At 40.1% G+C, this 16518-nt stretch overlaps 1 protein-coding gene and 1 non-coding gene across 2 annotated transcripts in view; one reads left to right on the top strand and one right to left on the bottom strand.

Annotated features, from left to right (window-relative positions):
* Positions 1–16518, top strand: part of CNTNAP2 (contactin associated protein 2) — a 1271576-nt gene that overhangs the window by 878131 nt on the left and 376927 nt on the right. The window lies entirely within an intron of this gene.
* On the bottom strand, positions 9785–9922 carry LOC114811593. The gene has a single exon (XR_003759289.1). It is a non-coding gene; the product is annotated as a small nucleolar RNA SNORA7 (small nucleolar RNA).

The raw sequence follows: 16518 nt of genomic DNA on the forward strand, positions 1-16518 counted from the left end.
ATAGGCTCATCCATATAAATAAATTGAAATCCCAAATACATTCCTGATTTTTTTTGAAACTATGATAGAGAATTAGGGGAGACAGAGAAGGAAAATATGTTTAAATTACATTTTAAAATAGAAGATCCAGGTAATTTTCTAAAAATGTCTTCTTTGGTAGCCCTGAATCTGTGTAGGAAACTAATCACATATAAGTCACAGCTGATTATTGTTCCTCAATTTAGGGGATATTTTCCCTACCGGCAAATCTTTTTGAGAACAAAAATGATCATTTAATTCTCTTAAAAGCTTGCAATGTTGATTCATTTCAGGGGAGTTATGAATTCTGTCTTTCTTTCTCAATGTGATTTTTGAGTGTTTACCTGAATGTGGTCTCCAGGAAATAATTCAAGCTGTCCTTCATATTTATCTGCCAGCATTTTCGGTAATTATTAAAGTATTATCACAGTCAGGACAGGTAATATTGAGCTGAGCATGACATTCAAGTGAAATGGCCTCCCCTATGCCCTTTGGAGTATTATCTTTTTTTTTGCCACTGTTCAAACTGAGAATTGTTGCTTCTGCCAGTCACACTGAATCTCATTTCCCTTGATAGAGCAAGGGAACGTTTTTGGATACCAACCTCTCTCTAGTGCTTTTAGGGTTTTCCAACAGATCCACGACCTTAAACATTTTAACGGTAATTTCAGTAAATGAGACGAATGAATTTTTCAAATCTGCACTTCCACTCTGCATTCCTTAGAATTGCATTTGATGTCCAAATCAAACCCCTTAATACAAAATGCTGTGGTTCAAAATATGACATAAGCCACTCCTTTGGCATTTAGAGTGAAATTGCATGCAGCAGTGAACATCTAAAGGCCAACCATTGATTAAACCAAGAAAGTCTAGAAATGAAAGTCTTAGTATATATCCATATCAATCAAAGGTATTTCTTAAGGATTTACTGTGTACAGAGCTCTGGACTAAGCACTTGGAAAAGGCAGCGTGGCTAAGTGGAAAAAGCCCGGGCTTTGGAGTCAGAGGTCATGTGTTTGAATCCCAGCTCTGCCACTTGTCTGCTGTGTGACCTTGGGCAAGTCACTTCACTTCTCTGTGCCTCAGTTACCTCATCTGTAAAATGGGGCCCCACGTGGGATAACCTGATTCCCCTGAGTCTACCCCAGCGCTTAGAACAGTGTTCTGCACATAGTAAGCGCTTAACAAATACCAACATTATTATTATTATTATTACAATACAGCAGAGTTGCTAGATATGGCATGACTTTCCCCCCACATTTCCAAATGTTTCAGTGTGCCAAGTCAATGAGGACTGTAAGCTCATCTGGGCAGGGAATGTGTCCCTTTATTTTTATATTGTACTGTCCCAAGCACTTAGAACAAGTTACTTATTAAGTGCTCAATAAATATTGAATGAATAAATGAGAGGTTTCTCCCCTCTTTGAACCCTAACCCTCCTCTGCCTTTCACCCTCTCCCTAGCACATCTTTCTAATCAACAGTATTTATCGAGGACTTAACTTTGTTCAGGAACACTGTACTAAGCACTTGGGAGAGTAAAGTAGAACAGAATTTGTAGACACATCCTTTGCCCACAGTGAACCATTTTTCCTCTGGTGGTCCTCTCCCTATATATCCTGTTTTGCTTAGCTGATCTCTCTTCCTCTTTCTCCCACCTTCCTAGTTTCATGTTTCCTCTGCCATCTTTCCTCTTCTCCACTGCTGGCAGCATTCATTGAATTGTATTTCATTCAGTTATATTTATTGAGTGCTTACTGTGTGCTGAGCATTCCATGGCTGCTCTCTCCCAGAAAGGCCCAACCCCTGAGTGGTCCAGAGGACCCATGGGATGATTGTTCTTGTCAGCACCAACCCAAAGCTCTCTTTTCCATACTGTGCCCATCTGCTCCCCTTCTCCCTTTCCCCGCGGTGACCACAGAGGGCTCATCATCCATAATGAGAAGCAGCGTGGCTCAATGGAAAGAGCACGGGATTGGGAGTCAGAGGTCATGGGTTTGAATCCCAGCTCTGCCACTTGTCAGCTGTGTGACTGTGGGCAAGTCACTTCACTTCTCTGTGCCTCAGTTACCTCATCTGCAAAATGGGGATTAAGATTGTGAGCCTCACGTGGGACAACCTGATTACTCTGTATCTACCCCAGTGCTTAGAACAGTGCTCTGCACATAGTAAGCGCTTAACAAATACCAACATTATTAATGAAGCAGAGCAAGTCAGTGTGTGTGCCGAAAAATCGAGGCAAAGAAACAGGAATCCAGGCATCCTGAAACTTATAATTTTGCTGTAATTATATTTTATATGTGTGCATATATACATATATCATTAGTCAACTATGTACATATAGAAATATATGAATGATTTTTATTCAGAAAGAGAAGGAGAGAAATCTTTTGGATTTTAGCTGCTGCTTTTACTGTTTGAAGATGCTAGTTTGTCTTGTCTTATGTTGTCAAGTCATCTCCGATTCAGAGCGACTCTGTGGACGCATCTCTCCCAGAACACACCATCTCCACCTGCAATCATTCTGGTAGTGTATCCATAGAGTTTTCTTGGTCAAAATATGGAAGTGGTTTACCATTGCCTTCTTCCAAGCAGTAAATTGAGTCTCCATCCTCCACTCTCTCCCATGCCACTGCTGGGAGTGCTCTGCACACAGTATGCACTCAATGAATACAATTGACAATAAGTGCTTAAGAAATGATAGATCGATTTACTTGTCTCTTAGTTGAAAATGACTTATTTACAGTTTAAAAGTCTAAGAGATCTACCGTACCATCCTTATTCACAGTATTCTTCAACTGAGAAAGGGCTGAAAAGAGATGAGATAGAAAGGGGAATCAGATGTCTGCAGGCAGTTTGGTTGAAATTGTTTCCCCTTAATTCTCTTATACCCATAATTTTGCATTTTAATTTTAATGCTTTAAGAAGCGTGAAAGCATATTTAGGTAAATGTGGTAATTAGGTCTTTGTAAACAGCCATATGTTATTTTGGTTTATGAGATTTAAAGAGCAATTATAAACACATAGATTTTGCTAGCAGGGAAAGGAAATATCAATCTGCAAAGTGAAGTGAATCCATTGAAAAGATCAAAATTATAGCTTGGTCAAACAATTTCATAGGAGGAATTAAAGGAGCTGAAAATTATCAACAAACATCCTAGATCAAGTACTGCATTTGATGGAAATCACAATTTGAAAGAAGTGTTTTAATAAAAATAAATTTCCAAACTTTTTTTTTTAAAGTAGCTCAGTGAAGTAAGTGAAGTTTTCAAAGGAATTCTATGGTGCATCCTTTTTTAACAGTACTGTGTCATTCATTGTTTTGGGAAATACCAGTTCTTATCAGTCACACTGTGAAATGCAGAATGATGTGTAACTGTGATAACTTGATGTGACACTTACAATATCATCTATTATCTGAGTGATTTAAGGAAGAGGATTGCTAGAAAACACAATTAGGGAAACAGATGTTTTCAGAAATGCAGTGAAGATCTTTTTGTTTGGCCATCAGGAATATCAGTTCCTGGATCATCACCCTCTTTCAGGATGATTTGGTTTGTCAAGCTTCTCTGGAACATTGATACTTAGATTCCTGTTCATTCTTTAGAAGGTCTAGGGGCCAAATCAGAAATGAAATTGTAGAACACTGTGATGATTCCATTAGAAAGTTAGAGTTGGAAGATCTGGCCTGAAAGCTTTAGATTGATGATGAGTTCAGTGAACTAGACTGAAGTTTCACTTTGAGGACAATATGGAATTGGAGAAAGAGTTTTCAAAAATAATGGCTACATTTAGGGACAGCCATTTAACTATGTGGTGGCAACTCATAGCCTGCCATATCCAGAAGTATTTATTATGGCTAAAATGTGCTAGAGAGAATAGTGGGACAGTGTCAATCAATCAGGGGTATATATTGAGTGATACTGGGTGCAGAGCACTGAACTAAGTGTTTGGGGAAAGTCCAATATAACAGAATTGGTAGATGCAGACCCTGCCCACAAGGAGCTTACAGTCTAGAGTGTCATTAGGAAAAGTAAGTAAAAATCAAAGAGAAACTCCTTACTGTTGGCACTCAATGGGCTTGCCCCCTCCTTACCATACCTCTGATTTCCTACTACCCCCCAGCCCACATATTTCATTCCTCTAATGTGAACTTAGTCACTCTACCTCGATCTCAGATATTGTACCACCAGCCCCTTGCCCACATCCTCTCTCTCCGACATGGAACCTCCCACTCCCTCAATTTACAACCTATCCCTACTTCTCCCCACCATCAAAGCCTTATTAAAACCATATCTCCTCCAAGAGGCCTTCCCACATTAAGCCCTCTTTTCCTCCCACTCTCTTTCCCTTAGGTTTTGCCCTGCACTTGGACTTGTAATCTTTAAACTTTCGATATTAACCCCACCAATCAGCCCCAAGGCACTTATGGACATATCCATCTTTTATATTAATATTTGTCTCACTTCTAGACTGTAAACTCCTTGTAGGCATGGATCATGTCTGCCAACTCTTTTGTGTTCTTTCAAGTGCTTTGTAAAGAGCTCTTGCACACAGTAAGCCCTCAATAAAGTACTATTAATTGATTGATAAACTAAGCTAAATTTGCTTCATTCTTTCTAATGGAATTCAGAAGAATTTGTAAATGTGTTTGTAACCATGTTTGTATCCACAATGCTGATGTGATTCTGCTGGTTAGCTGATACATTGGCCAACGTATCTATCCTTTCCTGGTTGTTATTCTGTTTAGCACTGTGGATGCTGAATATATCCGAGGCCCAGAGAAATGAAGTGACAGACAAGTGATGGAGCTGAGATTAGAACCCAGGTCCTTCTGCCTCTCAGTCGTATGTTTTCTCCAGTGGGCCACCCTGCTTCATTTGAGTCAGTGGAAGAAATATTTGAGATCACAGATAATAATGATAATTGTGGTACTTGTTAAGCACTTACTATGTGCCAAGCACTGTTCAAAGTGCTGAGGTAGATACAAGGTAATCAGGTTGGACCCGATCCATGTCTCTCTTGGGGCTCACAATCTTGATCCCCATATGACAGATGAGGTAACTGAGGCACAGAGAAGGTAAGCAACTTGCCCAAGGTCACACAGCAGACACATGGCTGAGCCAGGATCAGAACCCATGACCTCTGACTCCCACGCACTTGTTCTTTCTACCGCGCCCTGCTGCTTCTCTAGATATCCCTGACTGTTTAGGAGAGTGTAAATAAGTCCCTAATTGCCAGGGTTGGCTGAAGGGATGATAAACCTCAGGTTGCTGGGAAAGCAATTGGGGAAGCCTTGTTGGGGGAGGTGAAATTTTAGAAGGGATTTCAATGTTGCCATTAGTTCCCAAATTATACTTTCCAAGCACTTCGTACAGTGCTGTGTACAGTAAGTGCTCAATAAATATGGTTGAATGAGTGAATGAATGTCAGGAGAGCTGTGGTCAGCCTGATGAGAGGAAAGGAGTTCCATGCTAAATAAGCACAGCATAAAAGAGTCAGGAGAAAAGCTGTTAAACTGAAAAACTTGTTTAGATAACTTGATCTCAACTGTTTAAAAAAAAATCACCCTTATCAAACCTGGATATAATGAAAGAATAAGATGCCTCATTTTAGGAGATTAAAATGGTGTTAATTTCCTAATAAGTTTAAGATTCATAAGGCACTAATTTGAATATGCAAATGAGCACTGTCTGAATTCCATCGCAAACATTTATCTCATGGAGGAACTGTATTTTGTATGTAATTGGAGAATAATAAATTGACAAGTCAGTCCAATTAGACCTAATTTACATGTGTGGAGGTTTCCATAATAAAATATGTGAAGCTAATATTAAGGTAGAAAGTATTCATTATAACTTTTTTTTTTAGTTAGTATGGAAGAAACCTGAACTCTGTTTTGAAGATGTTGTTTCTACCCAGAGTATTCTAAGAAGAAAGTCAAACTAAGAAAGTCAGGAATCACAACGTACCATAAAGTACTGTTAATTCAGTTACACTAATCTGAAATCATTTGGATGCTACATGCTCCTTGTTTTCTTGCTTAACCTTCTGTACTGTTGCCAAAGAATGTTGGGGTTTGGTGTAAAAGCTTGAGATTTTAGTCTAGGGTATGGTTAACAAGGCTCCGGTCAAGAGCGGCAGGAAACTAAGGAGAAGGAACAGGAACTCACTGAGGAGATACTGTCCTGTCAACCCAGTGGTCCTACAGGTGGATTTAAAGATAGATCAAAAAGAAGTAGCATGGTCTAGAAGTTAGAGTTACCTCATCTGTAAAATGGGGATTAAGACTGTGAACCTTATGGGGGACAGGAACTGTGTCCAACCCAATTACCTTATATCTACCCCGAAATTTAGTACTGTGCCCGGCACATAGTAAGCACTTAAATATCACAATTATTATTATCATTATTGCTAATAAATTTCAGATAGAAGAGGCATCAGAGCATAACGATATGTACGTTATTATTATTATCAGCACTTAGAACAGTGCTTGGCACATAGTAAGTGCTTAACAAATACCATCATTATTATAAATGCTGTGAGGATTGGGGTAGGATAATAATAATTGCGGCACACAATTCAACACAGCAGTCTTGAACCTCAACCCAGTCCTTGGCCTACATGACAGCACAGACCAATTGGAATTTTAAAAGATTTCTGTAGAAAGTACAGTTTGGGATCATTGAGGTGTGTAAGGTCATTTTAGTCAGGGAATGTGTCTGTCAACTCTGTTACACTGTACTCTTCCAAACACTTAGTACAGAACTCTGCACACAGTAAACACTCAATAAATACAAATAACTGGTTGATTGAATGATTGATTTTTTGGAATCCAGGTACAAAGAGTGATTTTTTTCCCCCATGATTTTTCCTGGAACCACATTTTATCCAAATTCATGTTGTCATAAAGGTAGTATAGTTGAGAGTGACATTACTTGGCACTTTTTCTGGCCATCCAGATATACATTAATTACTTTAAAATTACTAGTTTGGTCTGGCTGAACCCTTAATAACCTAAAGGATGAAGCAGTAGTTCAAGTTGTTATATAGAGCCTTTGAAAATTTAACGTGTGGATAGATGCTTTAAAAAAGGAAAGCTCATAATCAACATTCGGTGTTTTTCAAGTTTCAAGATGTGTTGCAATTTTCCTGGTATATTTTAGCAAACATTAAAATCACACCAAATGCTGCTGTTCTGAAAACATATTTAATAAACTTAGAGGTTTATTGTCAACTTCTTTCACAATGAATATTGCATTGTTGCAGTACCAAAGAAATTGCAACATGACCAAAATTGATGTTACAATATTGGAGTTTTTTCAATGTTTCTTAAGCAAGCTCTGTCTGGGCATTATATTTTGATTCATAAAACTCAGAGGAAGATGAGTATCATCAGCCCAGGATTTAAAAGCAGCAACCTCTTTAAAGAATGTGACAGAAGCAATTTATCAGCCAATTAGCTGGTTTCTGAAAGAGTAACCAAGGTTGCCATCTTCAGTAGAAAATGTAACTGGAGGTGAAGTTACCCCTGATTATGCCCATCTCAGAGAGTGTGTTGTCTGAGTGGAAGCATTTAAATCATCCTTTGGTTTTCACCTGCTGCTTCTCAATCCACACAGTGCACAATTTATTAACTGCAATTGTGCCTTTTTTATCACCATTCCTGGAAGTGTACAAATCAGAAATGAATATATTTTTGGTCTCTAATATAGATTGTAATTTGCATTTCAGAATATCTTTTTTTCCCCAGAATCTGAGTGCTATAAAGTGTTCCACGTTGAAATTAATTTGAAGTGACATGTGTTAACATAAAACTTGCAGTGTTTGTATACATATTCACCTTTAGCTGACAACCTCTTTGGGTTTCATAGTTTGGACAAGGAAAATAATAACCCATACCTACATAGAGGCAGAATGAGATGTTCATGTTTATAAAGTGTCTGGGAAGAAAGATTCAAAGGAGTTATTGCCAAGGGTGGTATAAATTTCTTCCTCTGCCAATATACACAAATTTAATTTATTTGGAACTACCTTACTAATGAGCCTACAGATTGAGATTTTAGGGGCACAATCTCCAGGTTGTTTGGAGAACCGAAATTGTTTCCATATTTGCAGACAGTTTTCAGAGTTTTTATTGATGAAAAACAAGGAAAAGAATGAAAGAGGAAGGGCGGGAGAGTAATGTATTTTTCAAATGAAACATCATAGAATTGAAGTATGAAGACCTGAAACATTATGTCTTTACATCCTGTCGTTCATTTTCAAGAATCTGTTTTTTTCCCACAAAGTTGCTCTGCGTGAAACAATGTAAAAGCAAACACAGTAGTGAAGGAATCTTTCCCTTAACTCCATTTACCAAATGCTTTGAAAGAGAGCTATTTGAATGTTACCAATTAGCTCAACAAGCTTGAGCAGAGGGACCTTTTTTTGCATATTTCCATAAAGAAAGTGGGTTGAACAAAGGCTCCGCATTCCAGTAACTTACTAAAAAGTCAACTAAGATCAGAGAGAAATGACTTCTTGCACATTTTGATGCTAGCTGATGCTGCGGAGAGAAACAGACACTTGTGAAAGCAGAAGCAGTGCCATTATATGTGGAGTTTAGGTAGGCTTCTGCATGTTCTCCCTTTTGTATTTATGATTCCTTTATTGATACATGATTCCCTTGCATCAGTCAATCAATGGTATTAATTGAGTGCTTACTGTATGCAAAGCACTGTAGTAAGCACTTGGGAAAGTACAAGGGAAGCAGTGTGGCTTAGTGGAGAGATCATGGGCTTGGGAGTCAGAGGACATGGGTTCTAATCCCAGCTCTGCTGTTTTTTCGATGTTCAAAGGGAGGGAAAATGGAGGAGAGACAGGAAGAAGGAGGAAAACACCTGAAAAAATGTTGAGTTGATTTTCTAGGGCTGATAGTGATCATAATAATAATGATATTATTATTATATTAATATACCAAAATAATAATGGAAACATCAGTCAATGCACCATACTCCAAGGGAGAGGCAGTGGCTCTTTCATAAATTATACAGTAAGGAACTCTCTTTACAGAGGAGAAAGAAGATTAGTAGTAGTAGTATTATCATTCTGGTATTTTTAAGTGCTTCTGATATGGCAAGCACTGAATTAAGCAGTGGGGAGGATCTAAGAAAATCAGGTTGGACACAATCCCTGTCTCACATGGGGCTCACAGTTGAGCGAGCACAAAGTCTGTTTAGAGATCGTGCAGGGGGGCCAAGCCAAATAAAACAAAAAACTCTTGGGTGTGTGATGATGTCAGTGGTATTAATTGAATACTTCCTGTATGTAGAGTACTTTAATAAGTACTTTGGTGTAAGAACAATGCAATAGATTTGGTAGATGTAATCCCTGCCCGCAAGGAGTTTACAGTCTGCAGGAAGAGGAACCAGTCATGAAAAGAACAACCAGACATAGGAGACACTTTGTACAGAGGTTGCTGGCAAGGGAAGGTTTACTTCAGGGCATAAATACAAAAATTAAGCAGTGATTTTTATTGAGCACTTACTATGTGCAGAGCACTGTACTAAGCACTTGTCTTATGCCGACCCACAGCGACACCTCACGGGCAAATCTCTCCCAGAGCGCCCCGCTCTCCATCTACAATCGTTCTGGTAGCGGATCCATAGAGTTTTCTTGGTAAAAACATGGAAGCGGTTTACCATTGCCTCCTCCTGCGCAGTAAACTTGAGTTTCCACCCTCGACTCTCTCCCGTGCCTCTGCTGTCCAGAATGGGTGAGCCTTGACTTATGGCAGATTGCCTTCCACTTGCTAGCCACTGGCCAAGCTAGGAAAGGAATGGGTAGGCCTCTGCTTGACTTTTCCTCCCGTAGCCGGGGCTGGTAGAGTACTCGAAACTCTCCAGGTACAACCCTGAGAGGTGACTAAGTACTTAGGAAGTGCAGTGCAACAGAATTAGCAAACATGTTCCCTGCCCATAACGAGCTCATAGTCTAGACGGAGACAGGCTGTAATATAATTTAAGGCTGTGTACATAAACAGTGAACTCATTAAAGACCATCTAACTTCCTTTCACTGAAAACCAGTGTTTTGTTTATTTTCTTTTCTTCCTAGTGACCTGGCCTAATGTTCATTGTGGCAGCATTCTCATTCATGTTCCAAAGCTCTGTGGAGGTCTAGTTTAGCCAATTTAAAAATAAAAATGATGGTATTTGTTAAGCGCTTACTCTGTGCCAAGCACTATTCTAAGCACTGGGCTAGATAGAAGGCTATCAGGTTGGACACATTCCCTGTTCCACGTGGGATTTACAATCTTAATCCCTATTTTACAGATGAGGTAACTGAAGCACAGAGAAGTGAAGTGATTTGCCCTAGGTCACACAGCAGACAAGTGGCAGAGCAAGGATTAGAGCCCAGGTCCTTCTGGCTTCCAGGCCCATGCTCTATCCACTAGGCCATTCTGCTTCTCAGTAACTTAATTTCTTATTACTTTTTCTGCCCTGACTGTGAGTGGGGCATTTTTCCATTAAGTCTGGAGAACTTTCAGGCAGAAAAATATTCTGCTTTCCTGGTCTCTTTAGACTCATTCCTCATCAGCACGCCTAATCTAAACGCTTTAGTAACTTTAGTTCGTTACTGTGAAGTAGATTTATAGGCCAGCAAGTCAGAAAAATGATTTCAGATGTAGGAGATCTTAATGAACACCAGTTCTGAACATTTCTTTATCACCCAAGCAAGGCATGAACCTGAAAGCCACAGAAGGAATAAGAACTTCGTACATGCCTAATTCTTGAATCTAAATATCTCCATCTGTATTTATCAAATAACACACTGACTAAGGATATCAAGTGCTGAAAAATAATTCTTTGGTCAATAATGATGATAGTGGTATTTATTAAGCACTTTCTATGTACAAAACCTGGTTCTAAGCATTAGGGCAGATATAGTCCAATCAGGCTCAATCCCTGTTCCACATGGGGATAATGATTTAAGAGGGGGAAAGAACAGGTGTTTAATCCCTATTTTACAGATGTGGAAACTGAGGCACAGAGAAGTTATGTTACTGTTTATAACCATACAGCAGGCAAGTGGAGCAGGGATTAGAACCCAGGTGTCCTGACCTTTTTTTAATGGTACTTGTTAAGTGCTTACTACATGTAAAGCACTATCCTTAGCACGGTAGATACAACGTAATGGGGCCAGTCCCTTTCCCAAGTGGGACTCACAGTCTAAGTAGAAGGGAGAACAGGTATTGAATCCTCATTTCACAGTTGAGGAAACTGAGGCATTGAGAAGTTAGGTGACTCGCCCAAGGTCACACAGCAGGCAAGTGGCGAAGCAGGAATAGAACCAGGTCCTCTGACTCCCAGTATGAGTGACTTTCTGAGCACAAGCTGATCAGATCTTCCATTTAGCTTGCAGGGTGTCTGTTTATTGTTGTACTCTCCCAAATGCTTAGTACAGTGTTCTGCACAAAGTAAGTGTTCAGTAAATACGATTGACCTGCACAAAAATGTTGCTGATTCTCAGCTGTTGGGAGATGGCGAGCTCTCTTTCCTCCCAATTTCCCCCCTCTTTCTGTGGACTCCAGCCAGTGAAAAACATCTCAATTACTTGTCTCTGTGGAAATAGGTAATTGTATTCTCTCTCTTGCTATGTCTAGCACTCCTGAACTTTCTTCACTGACAGGGCCAGTTGGTCCCTGAGACGTGGGACAGTGACCAAGAGGATTCCCCACTCTCTGGCAGTTATCTTTATGTACTGATTTTATTGATTCGAATCAGTGTTAATTTGGCCTCTATTCAATGCTTGGACTCGACAGTCACCATTGTTGACTTCCTTTGTTTTTTCACTTGGATGTGGCAGACTTGAGAGGAGGAGGCTTGAGACCTAAAGGAGGAGGGAGACTTATCTTAGTAGTAGTCATAGTAATTCTACCTCCTAAGTGCAATGCACACTTCTAAGCACTTGCAGAAGTATCACAGAAACCCCATTCACATTTCCTACCCCTTAGGAGCTTATGCTCTAACAGGGGAGAGAGACATAATAATAATTACAATTGTGGTATATGTTAAGCGCTTTCTATGTGCCAAACACTGTACTAAGCGGTGGTGTGGATATAAGCAAATCAGGTCGGATGCAATCCCTGACCCATGTGGGGCTCACGGTCTCAATCCCCATTTTACAGATGAGGACTGAAGCCCAAAAACATCAAGTGACTTGCCCAAAGTCACACAGCAAGAGCCGAGATTAAAACCCAAGTCCTCTGACTCCCAGGCCCGTGCTTTTTCCACTGGGCCCTGCTGCTTCTCAGATGTCGTAAGGTGTTGGAGTTGAGCTCTGACACAAATTAAGGTTGTGGACTGGTGTTTCATAAGGGATCCAGTATATTATTTTACCTTATTAACTAATATCTCCTCATATCTCACTTCTTCTCACTGTCTCCTCCTATCTCACACCCTTCTCATGAAACTGAACTTTTCCATTTTAGGAGTTTGTCATTTGTTCCCCACTCTCAGACTCTGTTTGGGGTCCAAAAGACCTGTGCCTAAAATGCTAAGGGGAAATGAGTCTCATAACTGGTGCTAAATTGGAGAAACAGTGGAGGGAAGAAGCAGAGTGAAAGCAGAAAGTAAAGTGATTGAACCTTGAAAACTTATTGCTGCTTTATGAGGGGATGCAATTGTTCCCACAGCACTGCACTAAAGAGGATGCCTGCTGCAAAATGAAAAAAGAAATGAGGAAAAAAGAATACATTTTTGGATGTCTGTCTAGTTTCTACCTGTTAAAACTCAATTGTTGGGGAAAGGTACTCTCCCTTCTAATACCATTTAATATCTCTGTTCCTAAATATTACTCATCATCTGGCTTATATGCTGTTTGGTAGCACTTGCGTGCGCAGCCTGCTTCCTGTACCATGTCAAGTCCAGACTCTTGGGCGTTGCTTATTTGCATATAATAATGTTGGTATTTGTTAAGCGGTTACTTCGTGCCGAGCACTGTTCTAAGCGCTGGGGTAGATACAGGGTAATCAGATTGTCCCACGTGAGGCTTACAGTTAATCCCCATTTTACAGATGAGGTAACTGAAGCACAGGGAAAGTTAAGTGACTTGCCCACAGTCACACAGCTGGCAAGTGGCAGAGCTGGGAGTGGAACCCATGACCTCTGACTCCGAAGCCCAGGCTCTTTCCACTAAGCCACGCTGCTTCATATAAGACTAGTAGGTGATTGTAGAACATAGGTGAGATGGAATTTTGTTCAGAATATTTAAGGGAAGCTTGAATATGGGAAAATCATGTAATTTTGTGCCTATGAACTATCAAGAGGCTCTTACTAGAGTTTTGATAATTTTCTTCTTTTTTTTCTTCAGTCATATTGACTGAGCGCTTACTGTGTGCAGAGAATTGGAAAGTATAATTCGGCAACAGATAGAAATAGTGCCTACAACGGGCTCACAATCTAGAAGGGGGAGTACTATTTACATTGTACTCTCCCAAGCAATTAGTACAGTGTTTTGCATACACAGTAATGGTCAATAATTGTGATTGACTGACTCTTATGTATTTATCACACTTTAGAAATATGCTTTGGATTTAGCTGGCTGTCTCACTGAATCAGTGACTGATCACTTATTTTGAAATCTGAGAAATCAGATTGTTGTAATGGTAGTAGAAATGGGTATATATTGAGTGGGTCTGAGGGTAATGCCCGGAATCACCGGCTTGGGAAGGTTCAGCAGTGGCAAGGGATGTGTTCCTTGCCCATAAAGATGTAGGTTAGTAGTTGTCTCTCATAATCTGCATATAACAATAATAATAATAATAATGTTGGTATTTGTTAAGCGCTTACTATGTGCCGAGCACTGTTCTAAGCGCTGGGGTAGACATAGGGGAATCAGGTTGTCCCACGTGGGGCTCACAGTCTTAATCCCCATTTTACAGATGAGGGAACTGAGGCACGGAGAAGTTAAGTGACTTGCCCACAGTCACACAGCCGACAAGTGGCAGAGCTGGGATTCGAACTCATGAGCCCTGACTCCAACGCTTAGAACAGCGCCTAGTGCTTAGAACAGTGCTGTGCACATAGTAAGTGCTTAAATGCCATCATTATTAAAAAAGACTAGTGAAAAGTATTCAAGGGTCAACTCACCTGGTTATTGTAGGTTTGTTCAAGCAGGAATGGAAAAGTGTGAAGCTTTATTTGGGATGATCATTTTTCATGAGTTGCCTAGGTTTACTTGAACGTCATTCTACCACATGACAATAACCGTGTACTTCTAGGCCAGGGACAGAACTCTCCAACCTGTTTTATGCCACCATATTGGCAGACGTGGTCATGCGGCTGAATCCAATTTTTAAAACCACTTCTAATCTTTCAGGAAACACGTGCAATCCGTTAATCCATCAGTCAATGGTATTTATTGAGCACATACTGTATATAAAGCACCTTACTAAGCATTTAGTACATTGGAAGCAGCATGGCCTGGTGGATAGAGCTTGGGGTTTAGGAGTCAAAAGGAACTGGGTTCTAATCCCAGCTCCGCCACTTACCTGCTGTGTGACATTGGTCAAGTCACTAAGCTTCTCTGTGCCTCAGTTCCATCACCTGTACAGAGGGGATTCAATATCTGCTCTTCCTCCTACTTAGACTGTGAGCCACATATAGGACCAGATGATCTTGTATCTACCCAGTGTTTAGAACAGTGCCTGGCACATATTAAGTGCTTAACAAATACCACAGTCATTTTTATTATTGAGTAAGCAGGCAACCCATAAATTGTGCTTAGACATGTCTTATGAGTTAGGATTTCAAAGATGTAGCCCTCAGGTAATGATAATTGATTAATTTTGAACACTATGAATGACTGGACAATCCACTAGATTAAAAGCCCTTTGAGTCCGGGGATTGTCTTTTATTGAGTGATTGCATTTATTGAGCGGCCGATTTTGTGCAGGGCACCGTACCAGGCACTTTGAAGAGTACAGCGCAGCAGTATAACAGATGGTCTCCGTGCCCACAATGAGCTTACAGTCTAGAGGGGGAAACAGATATTGATATTTCTATCATTTGCTCCCAAGTGTCAGTGCTCTGTGTAAATATTCAATTAATGCTATTGATCATTCAGTCATATTTATCGAGTGTTTACTATGTGCAGCACAATGCATTAAGCATTTAGTACAGATGATAATAATGCTCTTTATGAAGCACTTACTACTATGCCCCAGGTGTTGTAGTAGATAAAGGAAAATCATTAATTTCCAAGGCCATTCAACTGGCAACTGACTGAGCTGGGCCTAGTAACCAATCCTCCTGGTTCCTAGTCCTGGGCTATTTCGTCCAGGTCACATGTACCCATTGCATCTGTCCAAATCACCCAAATCCTGAATATATCATCATTCCCTTCTACTGAGGACAAAACCTGGCAGTATCACAACTGCTTAGGATGGAGATGAAAAAATGGGTAATAGCAAATGAGGCTACCCACTCTCTATTAGATTGTATTCTCCCAAGCATTTAGTGCAGTGGTCTGCCCACAGTAAGTGCTCAATCAATACGATTGATTGAAAAAAATACAATTGATTGAATAGTAATTACCCCGTATTTAGTCGTGTATCCTTCCTGGACAACTTCAAAGCTGTAGCGACCCACTGATTCTAATATTTAGCCTCTGTAGGAAAAAATGTCTTTCAAATTGACTTTTTTCTTGCTAGTAGCAGTTTGGCTTTCAAATAAATGAAACGGGCCCCAGTGAGGGAGGGAAAAACTCTTGAATTATATTCACATTTCATAGGCAAGCAAGCCACTGCGAACCTAGTCCATAGGCCGTGGTATATGATTGTCAAGAGACCATTTTCACATCTCCGTAATTCAGTTGCAGTGACGAATCGGATATAAGATCATAAGCCAGCGAGGCCTTGTAAATTATTAAACATACATTTGGATATTTTCATAGTGGGAAAACTGAAACCATTTCTTCCTAGAATTAGTATGACCTAATGCTTCTGGAACATTTCTGTGGGGATTGATTAGACCTCTACAAGGCAAACGACCCAAGAAGCATAGTGTTCTATGTTCTATTGAGGACTCATATAACTGCCAGCACAACAGTGTTTAGTTAAGCACTCACTTAAGAAGGTGGAAAGAGATGTAGCAATACCAAGTATTCATTTGTGGCCTTGGGAACTGTTCTGTTTCTCATTTCCATCTATGAAATACACCCTCAATACCAGATTAATGTAATTTATAATTATAAAACTCCTTTGATCCTCCTATAAGAGGCAGTGATGTCTAGTAGAGAATCAGTGTGGCAATCAATACACCTGGGTTCTAATCCCAGCTCTTTTATTAACCTGCTGTGTTGACCTTGGACAACTCATTAGCAATAATAATAACTGTGGTATTCTTAAGCACTTACTATGTGGCAGGCACTGTATTAAGCACTGGGATGGATACAGGCAAATCAGGTCAGACACAGTCCCTGTCCCACGTGGGCTCACGATCTCAATCCCCATTTTAC

The sequence above is a fragment of the Ornithorhynchus anatinus genome, chromosome 4 (assembly GCF_004115215.2).
Source record: "Ornithorhynchus anatinus isolate Pmale09 chromosome 4, mOrnAna1.pri.v4, whole genome shotgun sequence".
In the NCBI taxonomy this organism is placed as follows: Eukaryota; Metazoa; Chordata; class Mammalia; order Monotremata; family Ornithorhynchidae; genus Ornithorhynchus; species Ornithorhynchus anatinus.